At 36.9% G+C, this 21,850-nt stretch overlaps 1 long non-coding RNA gene across 1 annotated transcript in view; it reads left to right on the top strand.

Annotated features, from left to right (window-relative positions):
• The window catches only part of LOC307176875, a 180,566-nt gene extending 159,310 nt beyond the window's left edge, over nucleotides 1–21,256 (top strand). The window contains exons 5-6 of the long non-coding RNA XR_013824923.1: nucleotides 19,795–19,880; nucleotides 20,512–21,256. This is a non-coding gene — a long non-coding RNA (uncharacterized lncRNA). The remainder of the gene's footprint in view (nucleotides 1–19,794; nucleotides 19,881–20,511) is intronic.
• Nucleotides 21,257–21,850: the final 594 nt, after the last annotated feature.

Here is a 21,850-nt window from a genome sequence, read left to right as displayed (position 1 = left end):
ACTGGGTTTAGATTAGGGAGCAATACACGGATGAAGTGTGCCCAAGTTGACTCTTAGAAATGACTAGGGATTTATCAGGTGGTGGCAAAAGGGGGATGAGGGGGACTGTAAGAGGGTGGAACATTCCAGGCAGAGGAGCTATAAGGTCATTCATTAAACAAAGAAAATTCAGTCTTAAAAATACATTGACATGTGGACTCAGAAAATAAAAAATAACAGTAATCCATTTGGTGCCGGGGGGAACTTGATCCTAACTTGTACTGACCTCAAAAATGGTTGGAAACTGAGCTGCTTTTTAAAAACTCTGTGTCAGTGCCAGTCTTATTTATTTGCTTCCAACTCTAATTAATTTATTCTTAGTGTCTTTATATGTTGTACAAGCTCTGGACATTTTAATTCTTAGCAGTCCCAGGTTTTAGATTTCTAAGAAGTATGTCAAACAGTTTTAAAATTCTCCAAAACTTTTAGAACTTTTGAGAGAGGCAATAAAATAGATTGAATTTTCCAGCATTCTAGAGACATTCATGTGACAAAAGTATCCCCTTATAGCCCAAGGTTATACATCACAACTCCTCAGATTTCGCTATAGTTTATTACAGTGAAAAAACACCCACATGGTCTTGAACACATATTCAATTTATGAGCATCAAAGGAAAACAGATTTAGATACATTAAAATGTGGTTTCTATGTTTATAATGATATGCAGCCACATAAAAAATAATGTACAGAACACCTTGTCCTACAAAACAGCTTTGGATAATTTTCTCTGACTAAAAATTATCCTAGTTTGAGAACATTAGATTAGACATGAACATAAATTCGAGACATTATTAATTTATTTGAAAGAGTTGAACATTTAAGAAGACTGTTGCTACCAGTGGAAACAAAGATGGAAAACTGTCAAATAATTGTGAGTTGCTTGGAATTCTGCCTGGCTTCCAGAAATTAAATTGGGAACAGATGTCTGACCACACAGTGAAAATGATCTTATTAGTAAATGTTTCTTTAAATGAAACACACAATGACAAAAATGATTCTTTAGCAGACTCCCAGTCAAAGGGAAAGAAATATTAGATAGGTTGGAATCTCCGCCATGGACTTGAAATTTCAGAAGTAGAGACTAGCAATTTAGAGGTATTTTTCCTGGGATGCAAATAGAACTTTGCAATTCATTTATAATGCATTTTTTTGTGAACATTTTGATGAACAACAAGAAATGGTTGATGAAAAGATTAGACAGCTGAAAGAGGGCTTAGATTTCATCCTTCTTAGTTCAGTTTCAGACCCTAGTACATTTACTTTTGATTGGTTAGAAGCACCAAAACAGATTTTTACTTAAATGATTTAAGGAATTAAGTAGTATGTGATTTAAAAAGAGAGAAATACTATTAATTATTAAAAAATGAAGTGAATCATTTTACTTTAACTATAGTTATATTGATAAATATAACAGGTTAAAACAGGTTAGTTTTTCTTACTCTGCATTTGTAATCAAATTTTTCATGGTAGTTGATAGGTTTTTGCTTAGGTATTTGGAGTCGTCTTTCAAGGAGAATAACTATTTTTCTTGAATGTTAAAATATGAATGAAGAAATATATGGCATTGTGCCAAACCCCTTACATAATACTTTTGACACAGGTCTCAGTATCTTGGTTTTATTGGAGAACTATGACTCTAGAGAGGAGTAAGTTTAGCAGTTACCACCAGGGGGCAGCAGAGGCTGTAGGATCTCAAGACCTGGAAGTAGCTCTACTGGCTAAAACAGGTACAATCTCGCACTCTTCCTCCATTTTTGCCGAGTTGAGGCTCTTAGCTGGGAGTGCACATCAGAATGTTCCAGAGAGTTTTGAATCATAATCTCTGCGGAAGTGTAGTTTCCAAAAGCTACTGGTTATTCTCATGCGTAAGAACAAGTGAGGAGTGAGAAAGATAAGAAGGATCTCAAGATGACTGCCTCCTTTCCCATTGGGTTGACCTTAGGGAACTGGAAACATGGACCACAGCTACTGGGTTTTCAGTAACTTATCTGGGGATATTCAGTCTTGTATTCTCTAGTCACTGGATAGGAGGAAGGGTGAAGCAACCTGAACTGTTTTTGCCAGGTCCCCTAAGGACTCACATTTTAACTGGTAGAGAATATCCACTGAGGTGAAGTTTATTAGGCTTGACTCAGATATAAATTGGCCCACAAAACCTCTGATTATTCTCGTTTGCTCTGGCTCTCTAACTGAAGTTGTTCCCATGCTTTTAAACTGTCAGTGCTTTTAGTATTCACTCAAATAACAAAATACTTCCTTCTTCAGTTAACTGTTTTCTAAGCTCCTAGTATTTACACTAAAATCATTAATGGTGGTTAGAGCATATAGTTCTGCTTCTCTTAGATATAAAGGTTTTTTGAAGTTGAGTTTCTTGCAGGTTACTTCTGCTCTTATTATGCCGAACTTAGGGGTGGTAACTTTTTCTTTTAGTCTTCCAAAATCAAGTGTAAAATATGGTCTTTCCATTTATATCTTAGAGCTGAATCGACAGTGCTTAAACAAGAATTGAGTAAAGAATGTGGAATAACAAGAGGGGAAATAAACATGGGCATTTTTATGATTCTAGATAATATTTCGTACAAGATAGGGTCTATTTTCCAGACTCATAAATTTCATTTTATCCAAGATAGACCCCAAGAACAAAGGAGATGAGTAATATATTCTCTTCTTGTTATTAATTAGTTCTTCTTCCAACTTTAAAGTATTGCAACCTCCTCTCCCAATTAGATTAAGAGGTTTGAATTTTATTCTGACTGTGATGAGAAACCTTTGGAAGTTTTTAAACAAGAAGGAGGTTCAATTTGTGTTTAGAAGAGAGGAATCGGACTTTTCTGTGATAAACAGATGGTGAGAAGATGAGGTGAAATGCAAGAAGATCAATTAGGAAACTAAATGGTGATCTCAGAGAGAGATGATATTGTCTGGACCATGAGAGTAGTGATGGAGATGGAGAAAGTAAAAATATTTGGAACAGACTTTGGAGACCCTAGAAGAACTGACTCGATTTTTATATGGTAAAGTGGGATGGGGGTGGGGAAGGGATTTTGGAAAGGAATGGTTGGAAAATCTACCTTATTTCCTTTCAGTGCCCTTGCATGGGTCTCTGAGATGCTGCTTGTGCCCCTGTCTTGCTAAAGAAATTGGGTAGAGTAAGGCTAACCAAGTTTGTCCTCTCTCTCCTACATTTTAAAGGGATTAATGTACCCAAACAAATTCACTGAAGCAATGACATATTATGAAGAAAAACAAACAAACCTGTGTGACCTCACACTGTATAACGCAGAGATAGGAAGTGGCACACCGGGCAGGATAAAGCAGGCTGTGGAGTGCTTGCTAGAGGCACTGGTATGCCCAGGAGTTGTTTAAATTAGATGCATTATTGCACGTCCCGTCCTGGGATCAGTCTACCTAGACATCAAGGGGAAGGCATAGAGCTTTTGGTCATCACAACATATTTTTCAGTTTTCCTTTAGTGTTCTGTTCTTTCCAATGAGGCTTTGACTTCTTTTTTCCTTCCCCCCACCCCCCCATATGTATAAGGGATTTTAAAAAAAAGAGTGTTGGAAAATATCCCCGTGAAAGCACTAGCCTGGACGTCTGGATTTCCGTTTGTGAGACCTGCCTCCCTTACCGATTAGCTGGGCAAGTCACCTATCCTCCCTGGAGAAGTGATTGTAATATAGGAAGCTTGACTCCATGCACCCCAAATGCCTTCCAGCTGTCATTATCTGTGACTCTTATCTTTGAGGTCTGTATGAAAATAATGTCAATTCTTGGGCTTCCCTGGTGTTGCAGTGGTTGAGAGTCCGCCTGCCGATGCAGGGGACACGGGTTCGTGCCCCAGTCCGGGAAGATCCCACATGCCGCAGAGCGGCTGGGCCCGTGAGCCATGGCCGCTGAGCCTGCGCGTCTGGAGCCTGTGCTCCACAATGGGAGAGGCCACAACAGGGAGAGGCCCGTGTACCAAAAAAAAAAAAAAAAAAAGAGAGAAGAATGTCAATTCTTGATACCATCAGTGGGTTGCCAGTTCTTGATTTAAATGAAAGAGCCTCAGCCATTGCACGGTATATCAGCAATCTCAGAGAAAAACACATATTTGAACTTTCAATGCAAAGAGAAAAATAATGATTACAGGCTGTTGTTTCAACCACACTGGATATATTCATATTTCTTTTTGGGTTCACTGAATCCACATTTTGCTTTTCCTTGCTATTGTAATCATCTTCTTTCATCCGTCTTTTTTACTGAACATCATTTATTTCTTATTACACTGGGCTAACAGTAATGTCTTCAGAGTTCTGATTTCTGCATAATCCAATAATCTAATTCAATGTCCATACAGATCAAGAATATTATATAGACAATAGGCCAGCAAGAGGAGTTTCTCCTAGCTTGGCGTGGACTAATAAAGTCAAAGTGAGCAAGGTACATTGGCTTAGTGGGCAACAAGAAGTGGCCAATGAGTGGTTTCCTTCATGAGCCCAGAATGATCAGACCATTCTGCTGTCTCCCTCTTGTTACAATGCTTCCTTGGTCATAAAATCTAACAAGAGGTTTAACATTAGGCACTGTGACAGCTCAGAAGAAGAACTGCCAGGTGCATTCAAGGTATTTAAAGGGAGGATGTTGGATAAATGTTACCCCTTACCTTGTGAATTGAAAACAAACCAGCTAATAGGCTGCTGGTTTTATTCTTCTCCATTTGACCAAATTTGAGAGCGTCCAGAATTTTGAAGAACAGAGTTGAGATTCTCAAGTCGCCTGTCCTATGATCAAACAAGACTGGCATTTCCATGTGGATGTCTTGGTATCAACTCGAATGAAACCTGTATAACATTTAAACTGCTCATCTGCTCCTGCCCCTTTGATCCAGCTCCTACTAAAAGTTACCATTCTCATATCAGTCTAATTCACCCGAATTGGTAGTTGCCAGTTTTTCTTATTATTTTAGAGGCTGCCTTCATACTGACCATTTAGTTGCTGATACAAAATCTATAAAGATTTGGCATGTGGGGTTGACTCCATAGTGACCGTAAGTCATTAATGCACATGGTTTCTGGATAGGCTAAGATAATATCTATACCATACTCCTAAATTATCGTTAGGGTTTTATTTCATTTACCTTACCAATGCAAGTGCATCTTGAAATAGAGTTTAGCTTAAATCTTAAATTAAACCTTAGCCAAGAAGTTATCCTCTGCCTACAGAAATCAAAAGTGATTGGCATTTCCTTCTGCTCCTACCACTTCCCCCCTCAAACCTCCTCCCCTAGGACAGTCCCAGGCACCCACAAAAAGAATATTTGATAGTGTGTGCAACACCAATCTGTAAAGTAAGAGATATAAACTGTAGCAGCAATAACAACAGAAAACCCTTAAGGATTACTCTTTCAGGACCAAGAAACTGCAGTGAACCTGACACTTTTCTGCAATTAGTGTGCCAGTTCCGATACAAAGAAAGAGTCATTCTGTTATAAGATGGAGCAGAACAGTGTGGCCAGTCTGCCCTGGCCTGGAGCATGAAGGGGATGCATTGGATGAAGCAGAGACAGACGGTGATGAAGACAGTCCTGCAGGAGGAATTTACTGACCTTACTCAGAAGATATTAAAGTTAACGTGAGAATCACACACCATCTTTAAATTTAAATAACATGCGTAGTGTGGGTTAACTCACTTTCAGGTTGCCAAATTTTTATAATATCTAGAGTCCAAAAGCACCAGTTAAAGTGCTGCTAAAATAAGTAAGTGGCTTCAACCAACAATTGAAATCAGATTTTCCTGCCCAGCGTGTGTTTCATCCACCCAGATTGGCCTCCTGCTGAATAAAGCATTTTGGTGTCTCTGGGCCCACCACAGCTAATTTATGCACATTCAAAAGCCACGTCTTGGCAGACTCCTTATTTGCCTTTTCCTTAGGAACATTTCATGAGCCAGAGCAATAATTTTGAGGTTTGGATAAAAATACTCTATAAATATATGATTAAATTTTGCTTTTAAATACACAGGCTCAACTCTAATTAAAGTCATGAGTACTTTCAGATGGGGAGCCACAAGGATTCGGTCAGGGTGTACTCAAAGAAAAATGGCAAAGCTCAGTCTTTTATGTTTAGGACAGGAGGGGTAAAGGAGATCATTTGGGACAAGGCAATATATTGTCAATAAATGGAAGAACTTATCACATTTCAAGCACTTTAATTCACGACCCACGGTATGTCTTTCAAATGCTATGTTGAAATGCAAAGGCAGAGTAGTAAGAAAATTTGGGGTATGGCATAAAGCCATTTCACACAAACAGTGCCATCTCCTATGCATGTTCTAAAGAGAAGAAAAAGGGTCTAGTGGAAATGTTAAATGTTTTAGCTACGTGAAAGTATTTAATTCATCAATGAAATGGTTTATTACATAATTTCTAAAGAAAATGTTTCGCTAAGATGGTTCTAGAGGACATGGATTTGGGGATTATAATTTAAAAATTATATATGTAGACATCTAACTTGGGAAATTATTTTCTAAAAAATACTGAAACTTAAAATTTAATGTGGTCCCAGTGGAATGCAATTAGCAAAATATAGAAGGTTGAAAAAATCTTACAAAACAAGTTAATTCATTTTTCTCTATAAAAGACATTAGAATGAAGTTGGGGGAGAACCTATAAACTAAAAGAGATTTAAGCTAAGTAAAAGTATAATTTTAATACGTGGACCTTATTTGGAATTTGATTCAAATAAATCAAATTGTGAGTAGACAAAGTTGCACAGCATTTACAAGGAAAATTTAGAAAATGCAAACATTGACAGGATATTTGATAATATTAAAGAATTATTGTTAATTTTATTCAAGTGTGATGATATTTAAAACAAAAAATTCCATTCATTTGGAGTCACATGCTGAAATCTTTACCAATAAAATAGGTTCATGTGTTTGACTCAGATTTTTTGGTTTTGGTAAGAAAGCCAGTGGAACACTTTTAAAACAGCCGAGTACTTGATTTCTTGGACTCTACCTCATTTAGAGTATTTTTTAAAAACTCCTATTAGAATCAGTTTTTTTTCAGTATTTTGATATTTACAGATGGTTATGTTCAGAAGGAAATAATCCTTACCACTAAGAGAGTGAATGAAAGAAACACACATGCAGTTTGTAGAAGCAAATCCATTTTAGATATTCCTACTTTGATTCAAGGCAAGATAGCCCACTTTTCCATTTAAGCCTACTTCCCATCACCATCAGGGTGCATTAGACATTTTCTCTCCTCTGGAAGAAGATGCCCAATAATGTCCTTTTCTAACTGTATGGCCACTGGGTAGGGATGACAACTGGCTTGTATGTCTGGAAGACAGCAAGCTGTAGGTCATAGTTAGGGTTTTTTGGATCCATGCTGCCAGATGAGTGTCTGTAGTGATGCCTCCTGCCACGATTCTTGATTGGAGAAGAAATTCAAATCAATCTGCAAAACTCCAAAGGTGAACAAATACCATTCTCTGTACCTCAGTCTCTTTCACTTGATTTTCTATATTTTATCTATGGGATAATGTACTATGCATATAACATATGTATGTAGGTTTAACTTTAAAGAATTAATTACTGATGGCTTAAAAGGGGGTATCACTAGGAGAAACCAAATAAGAGAGCAACAAATCAAAGGGAAGCACAGAGATTTCACAGAGAAAAACCAGAACAAAACAACAAACAACAACAAAAACCAAAGGTGACAGACAGTAGAGACTGGGAACCAGACAGATACAATACAGAAGAAGAATCCAGCTAGTAGTTTAACTTGTACATTACAGGTCTTGGAACAAAAAATAAAAAAAGACTTGGGAACCAGACAGAAGGCTGGAGATGGGATGGAAAGTCAATTGGAATTGAGGGACTTGACAGAGCTACCCACATAAGTGGGAGGTTAGGAAGTGATGCTTCAGTAGGTGTTTATAGATGATTCCTGGATCCACTCATTTATTCCTTTAGGAAAGATTATATCTTCCTGCGTATAATGCACTCTTCTAGGCACTAAGGATGCAGTGATGAACAAACAGTATTTTCCTTACTTGTGGTTTGTATCCATCAGTTATTGCTGCATTCAAGAAGAGTAACTTGAAATTCTCTCACAGGAATGAAGGCTTACTCTGAAGACTAGATATGAAGGAAAAAAACAAACAAAACGTGTACTGCTTGAGAGCTAAAGGAAGCACCAAAATTGGACATTTACATGTGGTGACAAGCTGATAGCACCCTCTTCCCACATGCAGACATAACTCCTGGGGTAACTCAGACTAATCTCCTTCCCATCACAGAAAGTGCAAAAGAAACATTCTAAACCCAGAGGTGGGGGTTGCAGAGAGTGCATGGGAATGCTCTGCTTTCTCTCTTTTTCTTTTTTGGAGCCTCTTCTCCCCTTTTCAATATGTTCTCTTGGAAAGGAGGCTTGGAGCAGCTTGAATGATCTCAGGATAAAAAAAAAAATCAGGCACAGAAGGTACAACGGAGACCAAGGGCAAAAAAGACACATACCTGAAGATGAGCTGTATGTTACCTGTGTTTTAAATCACTCAAACATCTCCACAGATTTGGTAGGAAATGAAGATTATGGCATCTAAGTTCCACAAAGATAGCAGCCCCTTCTGTTTGTTTCTATTACTGGCTTCTAAGGGACCTAGCATATTTTCTGGTATATGTTAATAAATATTTCTTGAATGAAGGAATGAATGAATGACAATGACAAAGATTTTACTGATAGTAAAGAAAATGAAGTATATGAAGATGGTGACCAGTCTTGTAGTCTTGCGTTCCTTAAGTCTATTTCCTGTTCCGTTTCAGCCTTAATGTCTGCTTCTCTGGGGACTCATGCTTATTTGTGTTCTCAGCCTTCTAAGATATGTTAAACGAGATAGCACTATTTTAGTCCATGACACAATCTAAGATGGGACTAGACAAATGCATTTAATGTGCATTATATATCAGTAGTTTGTGTTCGATATACACTTGGGATATTGAATTGAAAAATGTTCCCTGCCTCCATTAATAATGATTTAAAGGTAAATCCAATGAACATTATGTCAACTCTCATTGATTCAAGGACTGGTTATCTATTTGGAGGATTATCAAGATTTTGTGCTGTTTTTCCTTTGACTAGAGAGACTCTTCTGGGATCATGGTTGAATTAACATGGCTCATTAGTATGTAGGAATAAAATATTCTGGTGTCTATAATTTTATAAAGGGGTGTGGAATACGATGATGGGGAGGTGAGACATAAAATGCATTGGATGACTTTTTTAAAGGTTCTGTCCCTTGGTGTCTCACAAACAGAAAGCATCCTATTCCTTCACATTGCTTTTCATTTTCTTCTCCTTCTGTGTATGACCTGGGATGGTAGTGACGGTCATAGAGCCATGAGTGGGTGGTAGATGGTCAAAATAATGAAGACAGAATAAGAGAATTAGTTTTGAATGAAATCTGCATCTCTCTCACTCAGAATCCCACACTAGCAGAAGCAAACTCATGTCAAATGAAAGTCCAGTAGACGAGCACCGTGGGGCAAACATTTCAGAATCACAGCTGATTCTCAAATGTGCTACTTCAGGGCTGTTTGACTTTGAGTCAGTTATTTAATCCAATTTTAAAATATTTGTCTCCAAATGAAGGTAATGATGCCAAACTTATATAAATATGAGAATTAAATTCATTAATGCATTTAAATGTTCAGTATACTGCTTGGCTATTGTTAGGGTGCAATAGATGCTAGCTAATATTATTTTTCCTTTGATAGAAAAATAATTATTTTGTTTTAATAAAATAAAAAGCAAAAAAGAAATTCATTATAATTGTGATTATCCTTCAGTTTTCTTCTCAGATTTTTAAATTTTTAGCTAACCATTGAGTTTGCTTTCATGTAACATGCAGATGTAATGTTCTTTATCATTGACCTGGAAGATATTATTTTAAGAAAAATGATTGTTGTTGGTGCTTCAAATATAGATTGAAAGGGATTTTTAGAAATGAACTATTTTCTATATCTGTGAGAAGAACAAACTTGTGGTTACCAAAGAGCAGAGGGAAGGGGGGAGGGACAAATTAAGGGTATGGGACTAACAGGTACAAACTACTGTATATAAAGTAGGTTAGCAACAAGAATATACTGTATAGCACAGGGAATTATAGGCATTATCGTGTAACAACCTATAATGGAGTATAATCTGAAAAATACTGGATCACTATGCTGTACACCTGAAGCTGATATAATTTTGTAAATCAACTACCCTTTGACTAGTACAAAGAACTAATCGATTCTAACCGTTGATTCTGCAAATGAGATTTTGGTGAAGCAATGAGGCTAAATTGGTGGCCGATGGTCGCAGGTACCATTTAGGAACATCTCTGATGACAGCTCGAGTCTTTGCCACTGTGTCCAGTTCTCTTTCCCGAGAAAGCATAGCCTTGTTTAAACAAGTCCTGATTGGACAGTGGAGCAGATACTTGACTCTTGGTGGACTCATGAGCTTCTCTTTCCTATTAACATGAATTAATAACTCAGAAATGGTACATCTTGAGGTTGGTAGAACTGAGAGAGAGTTTTGGGGGTAGGAGAAACATTGTATGGCCCAAGCAGACATAGTAGCAGAGAAAGGAACCCTATGGAATTGCAACCTAGTTGTCTCCCCAAAACTCCTCTTTTTTGCTTCTGCTAGTTGGGATGGGTTTCTGCTACTATAATCAAAAGAGCCTTGAAAAGGACTAAATGAATAATCATTTTTGTTCAGATGAAATAAGTATTTAACTGCAAATTTATACCTTATTAATAGACATTAAATAATGCAACCTGGAATTGGATTTTACAAATGTGTTGGCATTTTAGATGTACTCTTGTCTTTCATAAAATAGAGCCATCTGCTAATAGCTTTGATCAAAGCATAAAACACTACTTAAACTAACAGATTTTGAAATGGAAACATGAAGAGAAAGATTCTTTAATTTTCTAATTGCTCTTCTCTGCTATTGGAATTAACTGGCATTTTATCTTTAATGGGAACAATTATGAAGAGAAACATTTGCTAGCTAATTTAAAGGTTAGCCACTATGGCATGACTAACATCTATGAGAAAAAGAATCAGTAAATTGTTACATTGCAGCAATCAGTATAATTGATGCTCCTGTGAATACCTGGGATATTTAATTCCTCATTTTCTTCAATGGATCGTAACCACTAAAGTCTGCACAAAGTAGAAATTCGACACAATAAATGTTAGCTTCCTGCTTTTGCCAGCTCAAATATGTTTCTAATAATAGCAAGACTTTATCTTTTGTTTAAAATATTTTGTCTTTTGTTTAAAATATTTTGCTTTTAACAAAGAACAATTTTTGCTTTGATTAGCAGTTTTCACATCCCAGTAACTCTTCCTCATGAACAGGCAAGTGGAACAGGCAAGTGGAAGTGGCAATAACCTTAGGATTACATCATCTCCAGCACCAAATGTGACCCCTGGGAACTGAGACTGGGAGAATTCTTCACTACAATTTATCAGTCACCCTCACTTAGTCCCTGTCATCACTCAGCTCTTTTTCATGGTATTTCCATGTATGTAGGGATAAGGGGAGAAGTGGTTTTAAAAATCCACCTTCTCACTTGGAAAGCTTGAAGAAATTAAGATTTTACTTTTATACAACTAATGTTTTTTAAATAAACTGGCTAATTTTTCAGGTTGAAAAGTCAATTCTCTAAAGAAACAAAAGCCCAGTCAGATTCATATGGCTTACAGAATTCTTACTGTGGCCACGTTATAGAAAATCTTCTGATGTGGTTCATTGTTTCTCAAGCCAAAGCACACATCTGTGCTCCCAGGATGTCCTGATGTACATGCTGTTCTTCCAGCCAAGTAGTATGCTCTGCCACTTGGCAAAATAAAGCCCTTTGAGAGGCAGTATGAACTTGAGTGGCTGGCTACATATTCATCTCTGCCAGCTAGTAATGATTATTTTATTTTTACAAATTGCTTATTGAATTTTATGTATGCGCTCGCTCTTAGAAGAGGCAACTTTACCCTATGAAGAAAGAGAATACTATTTGTTCAGCTGTGGTGTTTGAGACCTTATAATGACAATTCTGATAGAATATAGAGCCCTATCTCAAAATGTACAGGTAACAGGCTCTATCCGGACCACTCAATCAGAATGACTGGACAGAAGGGAGCTGCCAGTTTGGTTTTTAAAGAAGCTCTCCAGGTGGTTCTTAAGCAAAGTGAAGTTTGAGAATCAGTGATTTAGAGGACTTCAGCATAAAGTCCTCTCCAAATACAACTGGTTTATTGACGCCTTTGGATTTCTCTTAGGGGCAGCTGCCTAGCTGGGCCCGTGATAAGTCTGTCCAGCCCTGGAGCACGTTATTAAGATATCCTTTATGGCCATCCACATTCTCTAACATGTCTTTATCTCTGTTTTCCTAACTTCCTTCAGTGGGTCCCAACATGTGTTGGAGAAAGGAATAGCATTTATCGGGCGACTTCAAACCCTCAAATACGAATAAACAGTATTCTCTTCTTTTAGCCCAGGAGTAGATGGCTTATACCAGCTTATACCGAATCAGTATCTATCATCCATGTCTGTCTATCTATCCTCCCTCTAACAGAGAACTACTAAACATCTATGATGAGCAAAGTACTAAGCAAAGCATCATTGGAAATACTAGGGCGCATCAGACACATCCTCAAAGGAGGTTACAAACACCTGAGTGCAGTGATATAAACAGATATAAAGGGGCATTAGATTAGGCATGGAGATGATTCTAACATGAGCTGAGTGTGGCACTAGGAGACCCTAAAGTTTTGAACTTGGGACACTTGGACACTGGTGACATTTTGAGAGGTCACACTTGAATCCCTAAACTGTCACGTGGCATTGTAAGGCCATATTAGGGACACAGGGGACAGAATAACTGACACCAGGGAGGAAATACTTTGTGTCTTGTCAGGGATGAAACTGTGCTACCTAGCTAGATATTGGAGCATAGCTGAGCCAATCTATAGCACTGGAGCTATTCTTCTTAGTTCCATCATACTTTTTTTTTTTTTTCCCTATTTGGATGGAATACAAGTTAGTGGTTCCCCAGCTGAAAATGAGATGGTAATTGTAACAGACGATAGAAAGAACACCAGAGTGAATGCTTGCCAGTTGGTGTGGTTGAACTCTTTCCAGCTTGGAAATTCAGAGTAAAGAGGGATCTGTGTGGGTTGAAGCCATCCCTGCAAGAGTCTGCCTCTCATTCCTACTGTTTTTAGGCAGGTCTTCACCACACTCTTTAGACAAGAACCTCTCCATTTTTATCCTAAGACAAAACAAACAAATAGCGAATCTCCGATGAAGATGTAGAGGACCTCTTGTTTATAAATGGTTTTTAAATGTTATAACAAAGTAATATATATACATTGCAGAACATGAGAAAACATATCATACAGGAAGAAGAATAGGGAATTTTCCTTCATCACTTTAACATTTTTTAGTATTTAGTCCCTTGTCATTTTTTTCTGTCATACGTACTATGCATACACATTCTTATTACTTTCCACAAAAATAGAATTCTTTTGTATACAGTTTTAATACTTTCATTATTTAAAAATGTAACTCCATATTCTAAACATTCTCCCTGTTGTTTAATATTCACCCTTAGTATTATTTTCATGGCTAATAACTGCTTATTACATTTGAATGTAACACACTTTATGTAAACATTTCTCTATTTTTGGACATTTAGGTAATTTCTAGTTTCGTGTGAGTACCACCATATAGTTGAGTGCAACCAAATATACTTCAAAGTATTAAAATTTCCAGTCAAAAGATCAAAATGATCCTTTTGAAACAGAGCTACAGGCTGTAATTTGGCCAAGGAACTTGAGGTTTTGGCACCCCAGTGGTTAAGATCATACAAAACTGGGCAGTCTTAGGGAAGATAGTTCTAGGTTTTTAGCTGATGATAAATTGTGTACTGATCTCTAAGCAGGGGGAATTATTCCAGTCTGCAAAGTGGACTAAGCAAATAAGAAACCAGGAAGATTAATGGTCAGAAGACAGGTTCAGGGGAACATGGCTTTACTGTGATTGATGGCCCCCAAGTGGAAAACAATAACAGGCCCAACAAGAGTTTAATAATCTTTAAAAAAAAATAAATGGCCCTCCTCTGTCCCATAAGTAAAACTTTTTAAATGCCCTTATTTTAAAATGACTGTATCAAATCATGTTATTTTTATTTTGGAAACTTTTAAATGCTATGAAAAGATCCATTTAATAAAACCTCTTTACAGAAATCATAATCAGCATTTCTAACCAGAGAACAATGGTGGGAGGGAGAATTCTTTTCAGAAATACAAAGAACAATGCCAAGTTTCTGATTTTGAAAAGAGTTGTTAAATAAGGCACAGAAATGAACTGAGGGGGAAAAAACAAGTTAAGAAATTTTCTCAAGTTTCTCTCAAGTCAAAGAGAGTGTACTGCAGAGTTTAATAGCATAAAGATTAGGCTTGGATTTTTAAGATCTGCATGTTGAGATTATAAAACTCTATAAATCATGTTTATAGTATGTGTCTCAATATTTAAAATATTTTATTTAACTCTGGAGGCCATGTTCAGTGGATTAAAATAAAGTCTTATGTTTATGCAAGTCTCATACCATAAATCAGTACAGACTCACTATTAGAGTTTATGAAAAGAAAAATGAAAGACTCCACTACCCTTCTGATGTACATTTCTGAATGGCTTTCCTCCCTCCACAACAAAAATTAAAACATTTTTAGAATTAAAACTTTTTAAACACCTTTATTTAAAAATTATTGTCTCAAATCATGTTATTTTTTTGGAAACTTAAGTGATGAAAAGCTACATTTAATAAAACCTCTTTAGAGAAATCATAATTAGTATTTCTAACCAAAGAACAATTTAGCATACAGATTATATTTGCAGAATAGAACTTACACTTATATATGTGGATGTCTTCTCCAACTGTTAGAAATAAGGAAAACAGAGGTACTCTTTATGAGTTATATTGTCTTAATTTAGACTTGCTTGACTCTATTTAATTTGTAATAACAAATAATGCTTTTAAAAGAAGAATATATCAACAGAGGGACAATGATTAGTACTGTGAAAAGTTCAAATGTTTGACCTTTGAAAACATGTATGTCTAGCTCTTCGGAAAGATGCTGGATTTGGAGTCTAGGATTATGCTTGTTCCTCAGACAGGTGTTCTGAACTCTTTGCTGGGAGGTGTTATTCTTCTGTCATTTAGAAATAAGAAAAGTATAACTACTGCATAAATAAGAAATGTTACAGCTTTCCACCCACAATTTCCTTATCTATTAAACAGAGCCATCTAGTGTGTAACTCCTACTCCTTGTCTTAGAACACTTTTCATCTTTTTTCCTAGGATGTATATAACTCTGCTTCTAATATAGTCAGGGAAAATACCTCAGTGTCAGGATGACTATGCAGTTTGGCTTCGTAAGAGGGGATAGTATCATAGGGCTCTAAGCCTTCAGAAGCACTGGATGGAAGGCAGAGAATGAATGATTTCACTGGCAAGTTACTGTATCCTGCATTTTGTTTAAGGGGCTGTGTATGTAAGAAACCCATCCCCCTGGAAGGGCTACTTGTGACCCATAGACATCTTAAGCCAAAGGTGGCTTTTGAGCAGCCCACCTCACCTATGACTGAGTGATCTCAAGATGCAGCTAGGGCTTCCCTGGTGGCGCAGTGGTTGGGAGTCCGCCTGCCGATGCAGGGGACACGGGTTCGTGCCCCGGTCCGGGAAGATCCCACATGCCGCGGAGCGGCTGGGCCTGTGAGCCATGGCCGCTGAGCCTGCGTGTCTGGAGCCTGTGCTCCGCAATGGGAGAAGCCACAACAGTGAGAGGCCCGTGTACCACAAAAAACAAAATCAAGATGCAGCCAGTCTGATTTATATTTGTTTTTCTTTCACATTATCCTAGGACTCCCAAAGTCCAAGGCAACTAAAAAAAGGTAGGATACTGGAAATGAAAATGACTCTGGACTAGCAACTTCAATCCACATTCAGAATAATTTATCTTTGTTTCCTCCTATTATTTACCTCTGTCTTTTAACCCTATTATGTGGGTTCCTTAAATTTATCTTGTCACTCTTTAAAAATTTTTTAAACTTCCATCTATATGTGTATTTTTCCATATTGTTTAACTATTCTTTAAAAAATGGCATCATGTTTACTTCATGAATTTAATATTTTCTATTTTTTTCTAAGGATAAAAATTTTAGTTTTTTAAAGTTTTTTTTTTTTTCTTCCTGCATTGTCTCTCTTATTTTGAGACATTGTCTCTTTACACTGTATATGGATCGTGGTGTATTTTAGTCTTCTTGTTAGAGTTAGAAGTTTTCCTCAAATGTCTGTTGGTTTCTGACTGACTTAAAAGAGACACAGTAAAGTTGTGTGTCTATCAGGTCAGCTAGGGATCCCCAAATCTGTAGTTTTCTTTTCATTCTAGAGAAAGTTCTCAATCTTCTGCCTTGATGGGCAGCCCATCAGCTAGTTCTGGATGAGTGAAGAGGACTCACTCTTTGGCATGTGTACTGTATCTCACTGCCTGGTGTCCCTAAGCCAGGACGTTCTAGTACAATTTCTGCAGGGAATAAATCTCTCATCTCTAGCAGGAGTATGAGGGGGGCTGTTGCTTTAGTTGAATGGGGACAGTCCCTCTGATTGTTCCACATATGAAGGGTCAGCCAATCCTGTTTTCAGTCTCTCATGTCTTAACCCACTTTCCAGCACACCTTCTGCCTACAACTCTTAAAACTCCTGGGTTCCCAGGAGTGAATCATCTTGATTCTTGTCAGTATGCACATCTTAAGATATTCGGTTTCATTGAGGCTTCCGTCATGTTTGTGCATATACCTGGAGTATTCAGCTTCTAGTGGAGTGTCTTAAAACAGCAAGGAAAGATTATAACCAGATCCGGACAGGGTCTTCTGGGCCGCTTCCTCTCTTGATGAACCTGGTTCCTTCCATCCTCTCTCTAATACCAGGAGTGTTCTATCAAGCTTATTCCTTGTTATCCACACCATACTGACACCAGTCCCAGAAAAAGGAGGAACGTGTATCCTTCCCCCATGTCCTCATTTTCTGTCCTGATATTACTTTCACTCCACACAGAAGGACACGATCCAGCCATGTGGTCCCCAAATTATACAATTGTCTGGCTTCACCACATGTCCCGGATTCTGAGGTATTAAGTTCCACCACATGCAGGAGATCAGCAGCTCTGGATATACAGCTCCAAGCTCCATTTAATCTCTTTTCAGCCTCTCCTTGGCAATAGTTTAGAAATCTCGTGGTCAAAGTTAAAGCAGAGTCTCTCTTGTCCAAGACAAATGAATAACACAAAGGGTGAGAGTGACAATCAACACAATAGAAGTGACACTAATTACTTGTGGAGCAGATACAACAATTTCAGCTGAGAGAACTGGGAAAAGCTCTACCTCTTTTTTCCTTTTCTGTCTTTTATCATTTTGTTTCCTTCCTTTCTTTGCTTTTTTTTTTCTTTTTTCTTTTTTTTTTTTTGATGACCATGAAGAACAAATAGTTCCCAGTTTCCCTTGGAGGAATTCTGCTGTGTTACAATTCTGGTAGCCAAGAAGTTCTTCATTATGTCCAACCTAAATTGCCTCTGACTTAATTTAATGCTATTTTATTTCATTCAATTCAGCATGGAAAGGGAAAAAGTAATAAATTTCAATTTCATAAAATCCCTTCATACACTTCAAGACAGTGATTAAGCCACTTCAAGTTTTCTTCTCTAGCCTAAACAGCCCTGACAAAAATCTTTCTGAAATGATTTTTAGATTGGGTTCCAGGGATTACGTTTCTCTTGGTAAAATAAGACCTGACTGAAGCTTTTCTTCTGCTTTTCTGGCTATACTTTTTTTTTTTAACTAGGCATGTACTTCAATCACACTTTATAAACCTCATTTACAATGTTCAGTACTTACATACTCAAAACTTGTAGGCCTTTAAAAATTGCAACTTTATTCAAATTAACCAAAGCAGATATCATGGTAATTCAAAAGTGATTACAGGCTGACTTTGGTGTTATGAAAACATAAACATTGGTCTCCTGGGCTAAATTTCCTCTTTCATATGGTCACAATTTTAAGAACAGGCTGTGTAGACAGGAGTGTTATTGCCAGAGACACCGCTTGGAAGCAGCCCTACGTGTGCAAGTGTGGTTAGTTTGAGCTAAACAAAGAAACAGTAAAAGTTTAATGAAGCCCAGTTGGGAACACAGTCTGGGGGATTGTGTCTGTGACAAGAGAGATTATTCTGCAAAGCAACTTTCCTTAAGCTTCTCTAAAAGCATATAGATATCACAAAGTTTTTGTTTTCAGTTAGAAAAGAACATGCCACTAAACGATTAATAGCTGCCCATGGTATTTTGACAAGATTGACCTTCACATTTAAGATATGCAGTCCTAACAGCGAAGGATTACTTAATAAAGATAATTTAGGAGGCATTAAATCCTGAAAACAGAACCAGGTATTTAATCATCTTTAAAATATGGAACGCTATTTATTCCATGATACTTGTAATGGATAGGCTGTATATGTCAAGCTTCCCTTTCTCCTTTTTGGTAAGAAAATCTCTTTTTCTAAGGAAATCCATTCCATGAGATTTGGATGGAGTGATCACTCTCCCTCACTCCATGTCCCACCAGCATTAAGGGCCTTCCCAGCTGAAGACTACATGCCCTTAGAGGCAGTGACTATTTGTGGACAGACATGTGACAGAAGCAGTGGTATTTCTGAGGTTTTTCAGCCAGTCCCAGATAAGGAAGATGGTGTACAAGAAGTCTCCTGAATGTAGAGAAGCAAGAACTCTGTGTCACTAAATTCTGCCCCCAGCCACTTAAATTTTTTTTTTTTTAGCTGGACTATTTTTATATGAATTTCTATTACAATTAAAAGTCCCAATTAATAGGACTGATCAGAAACACTCCATTTTAAGCAAGGAAAATGAGGCATGATTTGCCTAAGTTAACGCACAGCTGGTTTGCTGTGCAGCTATGCTCGATGTCCAGCTCTCTTAAGCTTTGTTCTTTGACTCTTATTTCCTGGGCACCTGCAGTGTGTCAGATCTTGGTGGTAGAATGATAAGCCTCCCTTCACCAAGCTTATAGTTGATTTCTCTTTAATTCTCCATTTTGGTGAAGCTATGTATTGTTAAAGTCTCCAAGAGAAAATTTCTAAAAGCAACTTTGTTATAATAAATTGAACTGCAAAGAAGAGAGTGAAAGATTTTCCATAGAACTATAAATATTAAATTTAGAAATATTAAATATTTCATCTAAATCTTGAAGCCTTTTTTATAAACCCCATTTTGTAGCTAAAATAAGTACTAAGAAAATTAAGCCACTTTGCCAAATTCATACTCCATTCAGTCTATTTTTAAAAAGAGGTTGTTTGTTGCTTAATTCATTATGAAGACTGTGTACAAGAAAAAATACTGAGGTTAAATTTTTTTTCTTTTCTTATATAATAGTATTGCATGACTTCATTTGTTAAAAACTTATAACTCTTCTATTACCATAAATATCCTAAAGCTTAAATAAGTACTATTAATGGAATGATTACTATGAATATATCTAATTACTAGCTACCTGCATTGTGGGAAGGAATTTGAGACCCAAAATTCTTCCTGTTCTTTCATCCTGCCTTGAAGTTGCAATGACCCCTCATCTCTCGCCTAGCTCAAATGCCGCAAACATATAATCTCCAGAACTTTCCGTCAAGACAAAGAAGCCCAAGAAGATCTAAAGTGACTAGAGGGAAAAAGGTAAGTCTAGAATATACCTAAACTTTTTTAACTCTTAGATTCAAATGCTTGTTATCATATACCAATTTATTAGGCAGGGGGTGCTAATAAACAAAGTGCATAAATTTAATTATTGAGAATGGTCAATTTATTATTTTTCAAATAGGCATGTTAACTGGTTTTGTTTTGTTTTTACTTTAAATATGTGTGTTTCATTTTATGTTAATTATAACTTAATGAAGTTGTTTAAAAAAAGACAAAAAAGATGAGACATCCCTTTCAGCAAATTCACACTCACAAGGAAGGATGTCTATAGTGTATTAAGTGAAGAAAAAAATGTGAAACAGTAGGCATGATATTTTTTATGGAATACTTATAAGCAGAAAATGTTAACTTTGGCTGTGGGAATACAAAGAGTTTTCACTTCCAAATTTAAATACTGCCATAGTCTACAATGAACATATGTAAGGGTCGGGCTCCAAGATGGCCCCCAGGGATCCCTACTTCCTGGGATTCATGCCCTTGTATATTTGTCTCCCACATTGTATCACAGTTAGTTTGTGTGACCAATAGAATATCTCAAAAATGATGATCTGCCTTAAAAGGCAACATGGCTTCCTTTTTGCTCTCTTCTGAATTATTTATTTTAAAGGATACAAAGCAGCTTTATGGTGGGGTCCATATGAAGAGGAACTGAGGCCACCTGCCAACAGCCATGTGAGTGAACCATCTTGAAAGAGCATCCCCCAGATGCAGCCCAACCTTCAGATGACTGCAGCCCTGTCTGTCATCCTGATTGCAACCTCATGATATGAGAGAGAATCATCCAGGTAGGCCATTTCCAGATTTGTGATTCCCGGAGATGTTTGTTATTTTAAGACATTAAGATTTGGAGGAATTATTTACATAATAATAGATACCCAAAACAGCATGTATTCCTTTTTTTTTTTTTTTTGGATAGCTATATATATATTATATACAATAATATATATAATTAACATATAATAAATTAAATGTGCATATGTAAAGAATGCAATCTGATAAGTTTTTATATATACAGTTGACCTTTGAACAATGCAAGTGTTTGGGGCATCAATCCTTCACCCAGTTGAAAAAATCCTACCTATAAATTTTAGTCAGCTCTCAGTATAATGGTTCCTGCATATCTGGGGTTCCACATCCTTGGATTCAACCAACTGCGGACCATGTAGTACTGTGTTTATTGAAAATAATCCATGTATAAGTGGACCCACCCAGTATTGTTCAAGGGTTAACTGTATATGATATAAATATATAGGTATGATATGTAACTGTATCTGTAAAGTATCACTAAAATCAAGATAATAAACATACCAACCATTCCCCCCAAAAGTTGCTGAGGGCCTTTGCTTATTCCTCCTTCACACTCCCAGCTTGCCTACCCCAAAGCAATCCTGTCTGCTTTCTGTTGCTATAAATGACTTTGCATTTTCTAGGATCATGTGTAAATAGAATTACACAGTATGGACTCTTTTTGTTTGGCTTCATTAACTTAGAATTATTTTGAGAATCATTCACATTGTTGCATCTATCAATAGTTCATTCCACTTTATTGCTAAATAGTAATCCATTTTATATTCAGCATTGGATATACCAGTTTGTTCATTCATTCACCTATTGATGGAGAGGTGGGTTGTTTAGAGTTTGAGGCTTTTCCAAATAAAGCTTCTATGAAATACCTAGCAAGAGAATGACTGGGTTATATGATAAGTATATGTTTAACATTTTAAGAAGCTGCCAAACTCTTTTCCAAAGTGCTGCCTCATTTTACATTGCTAGAGAGTTCCAGTTTTTTCACATACTTGCCAACACTTGGTATGATAAGATTTCTTAACTTTAGTTATTCTAATAGATATGTAATTGCATACTATTATAATTTTAGTTTGCATTTTTCTAATGACTAATCATTCTGAACATCTTTTTGTGTGCTTAATTGCCATCCATAAGTTTTA

This window comes from Stenella coeruleoalba (genome assembly GCF_951394435.1).
Source record: "Stenella coeruleoalba genome assembly, chromosome: 18".
NCBI lineage: Eukaryota > Metazoa > Chordata > Mammalia > Artiodactyla > Delphinidae > Stenella > Stenella coeruleoalba.
This window is presented reverse-complemented; position numbering and strand designations above follow the sequence as displayed.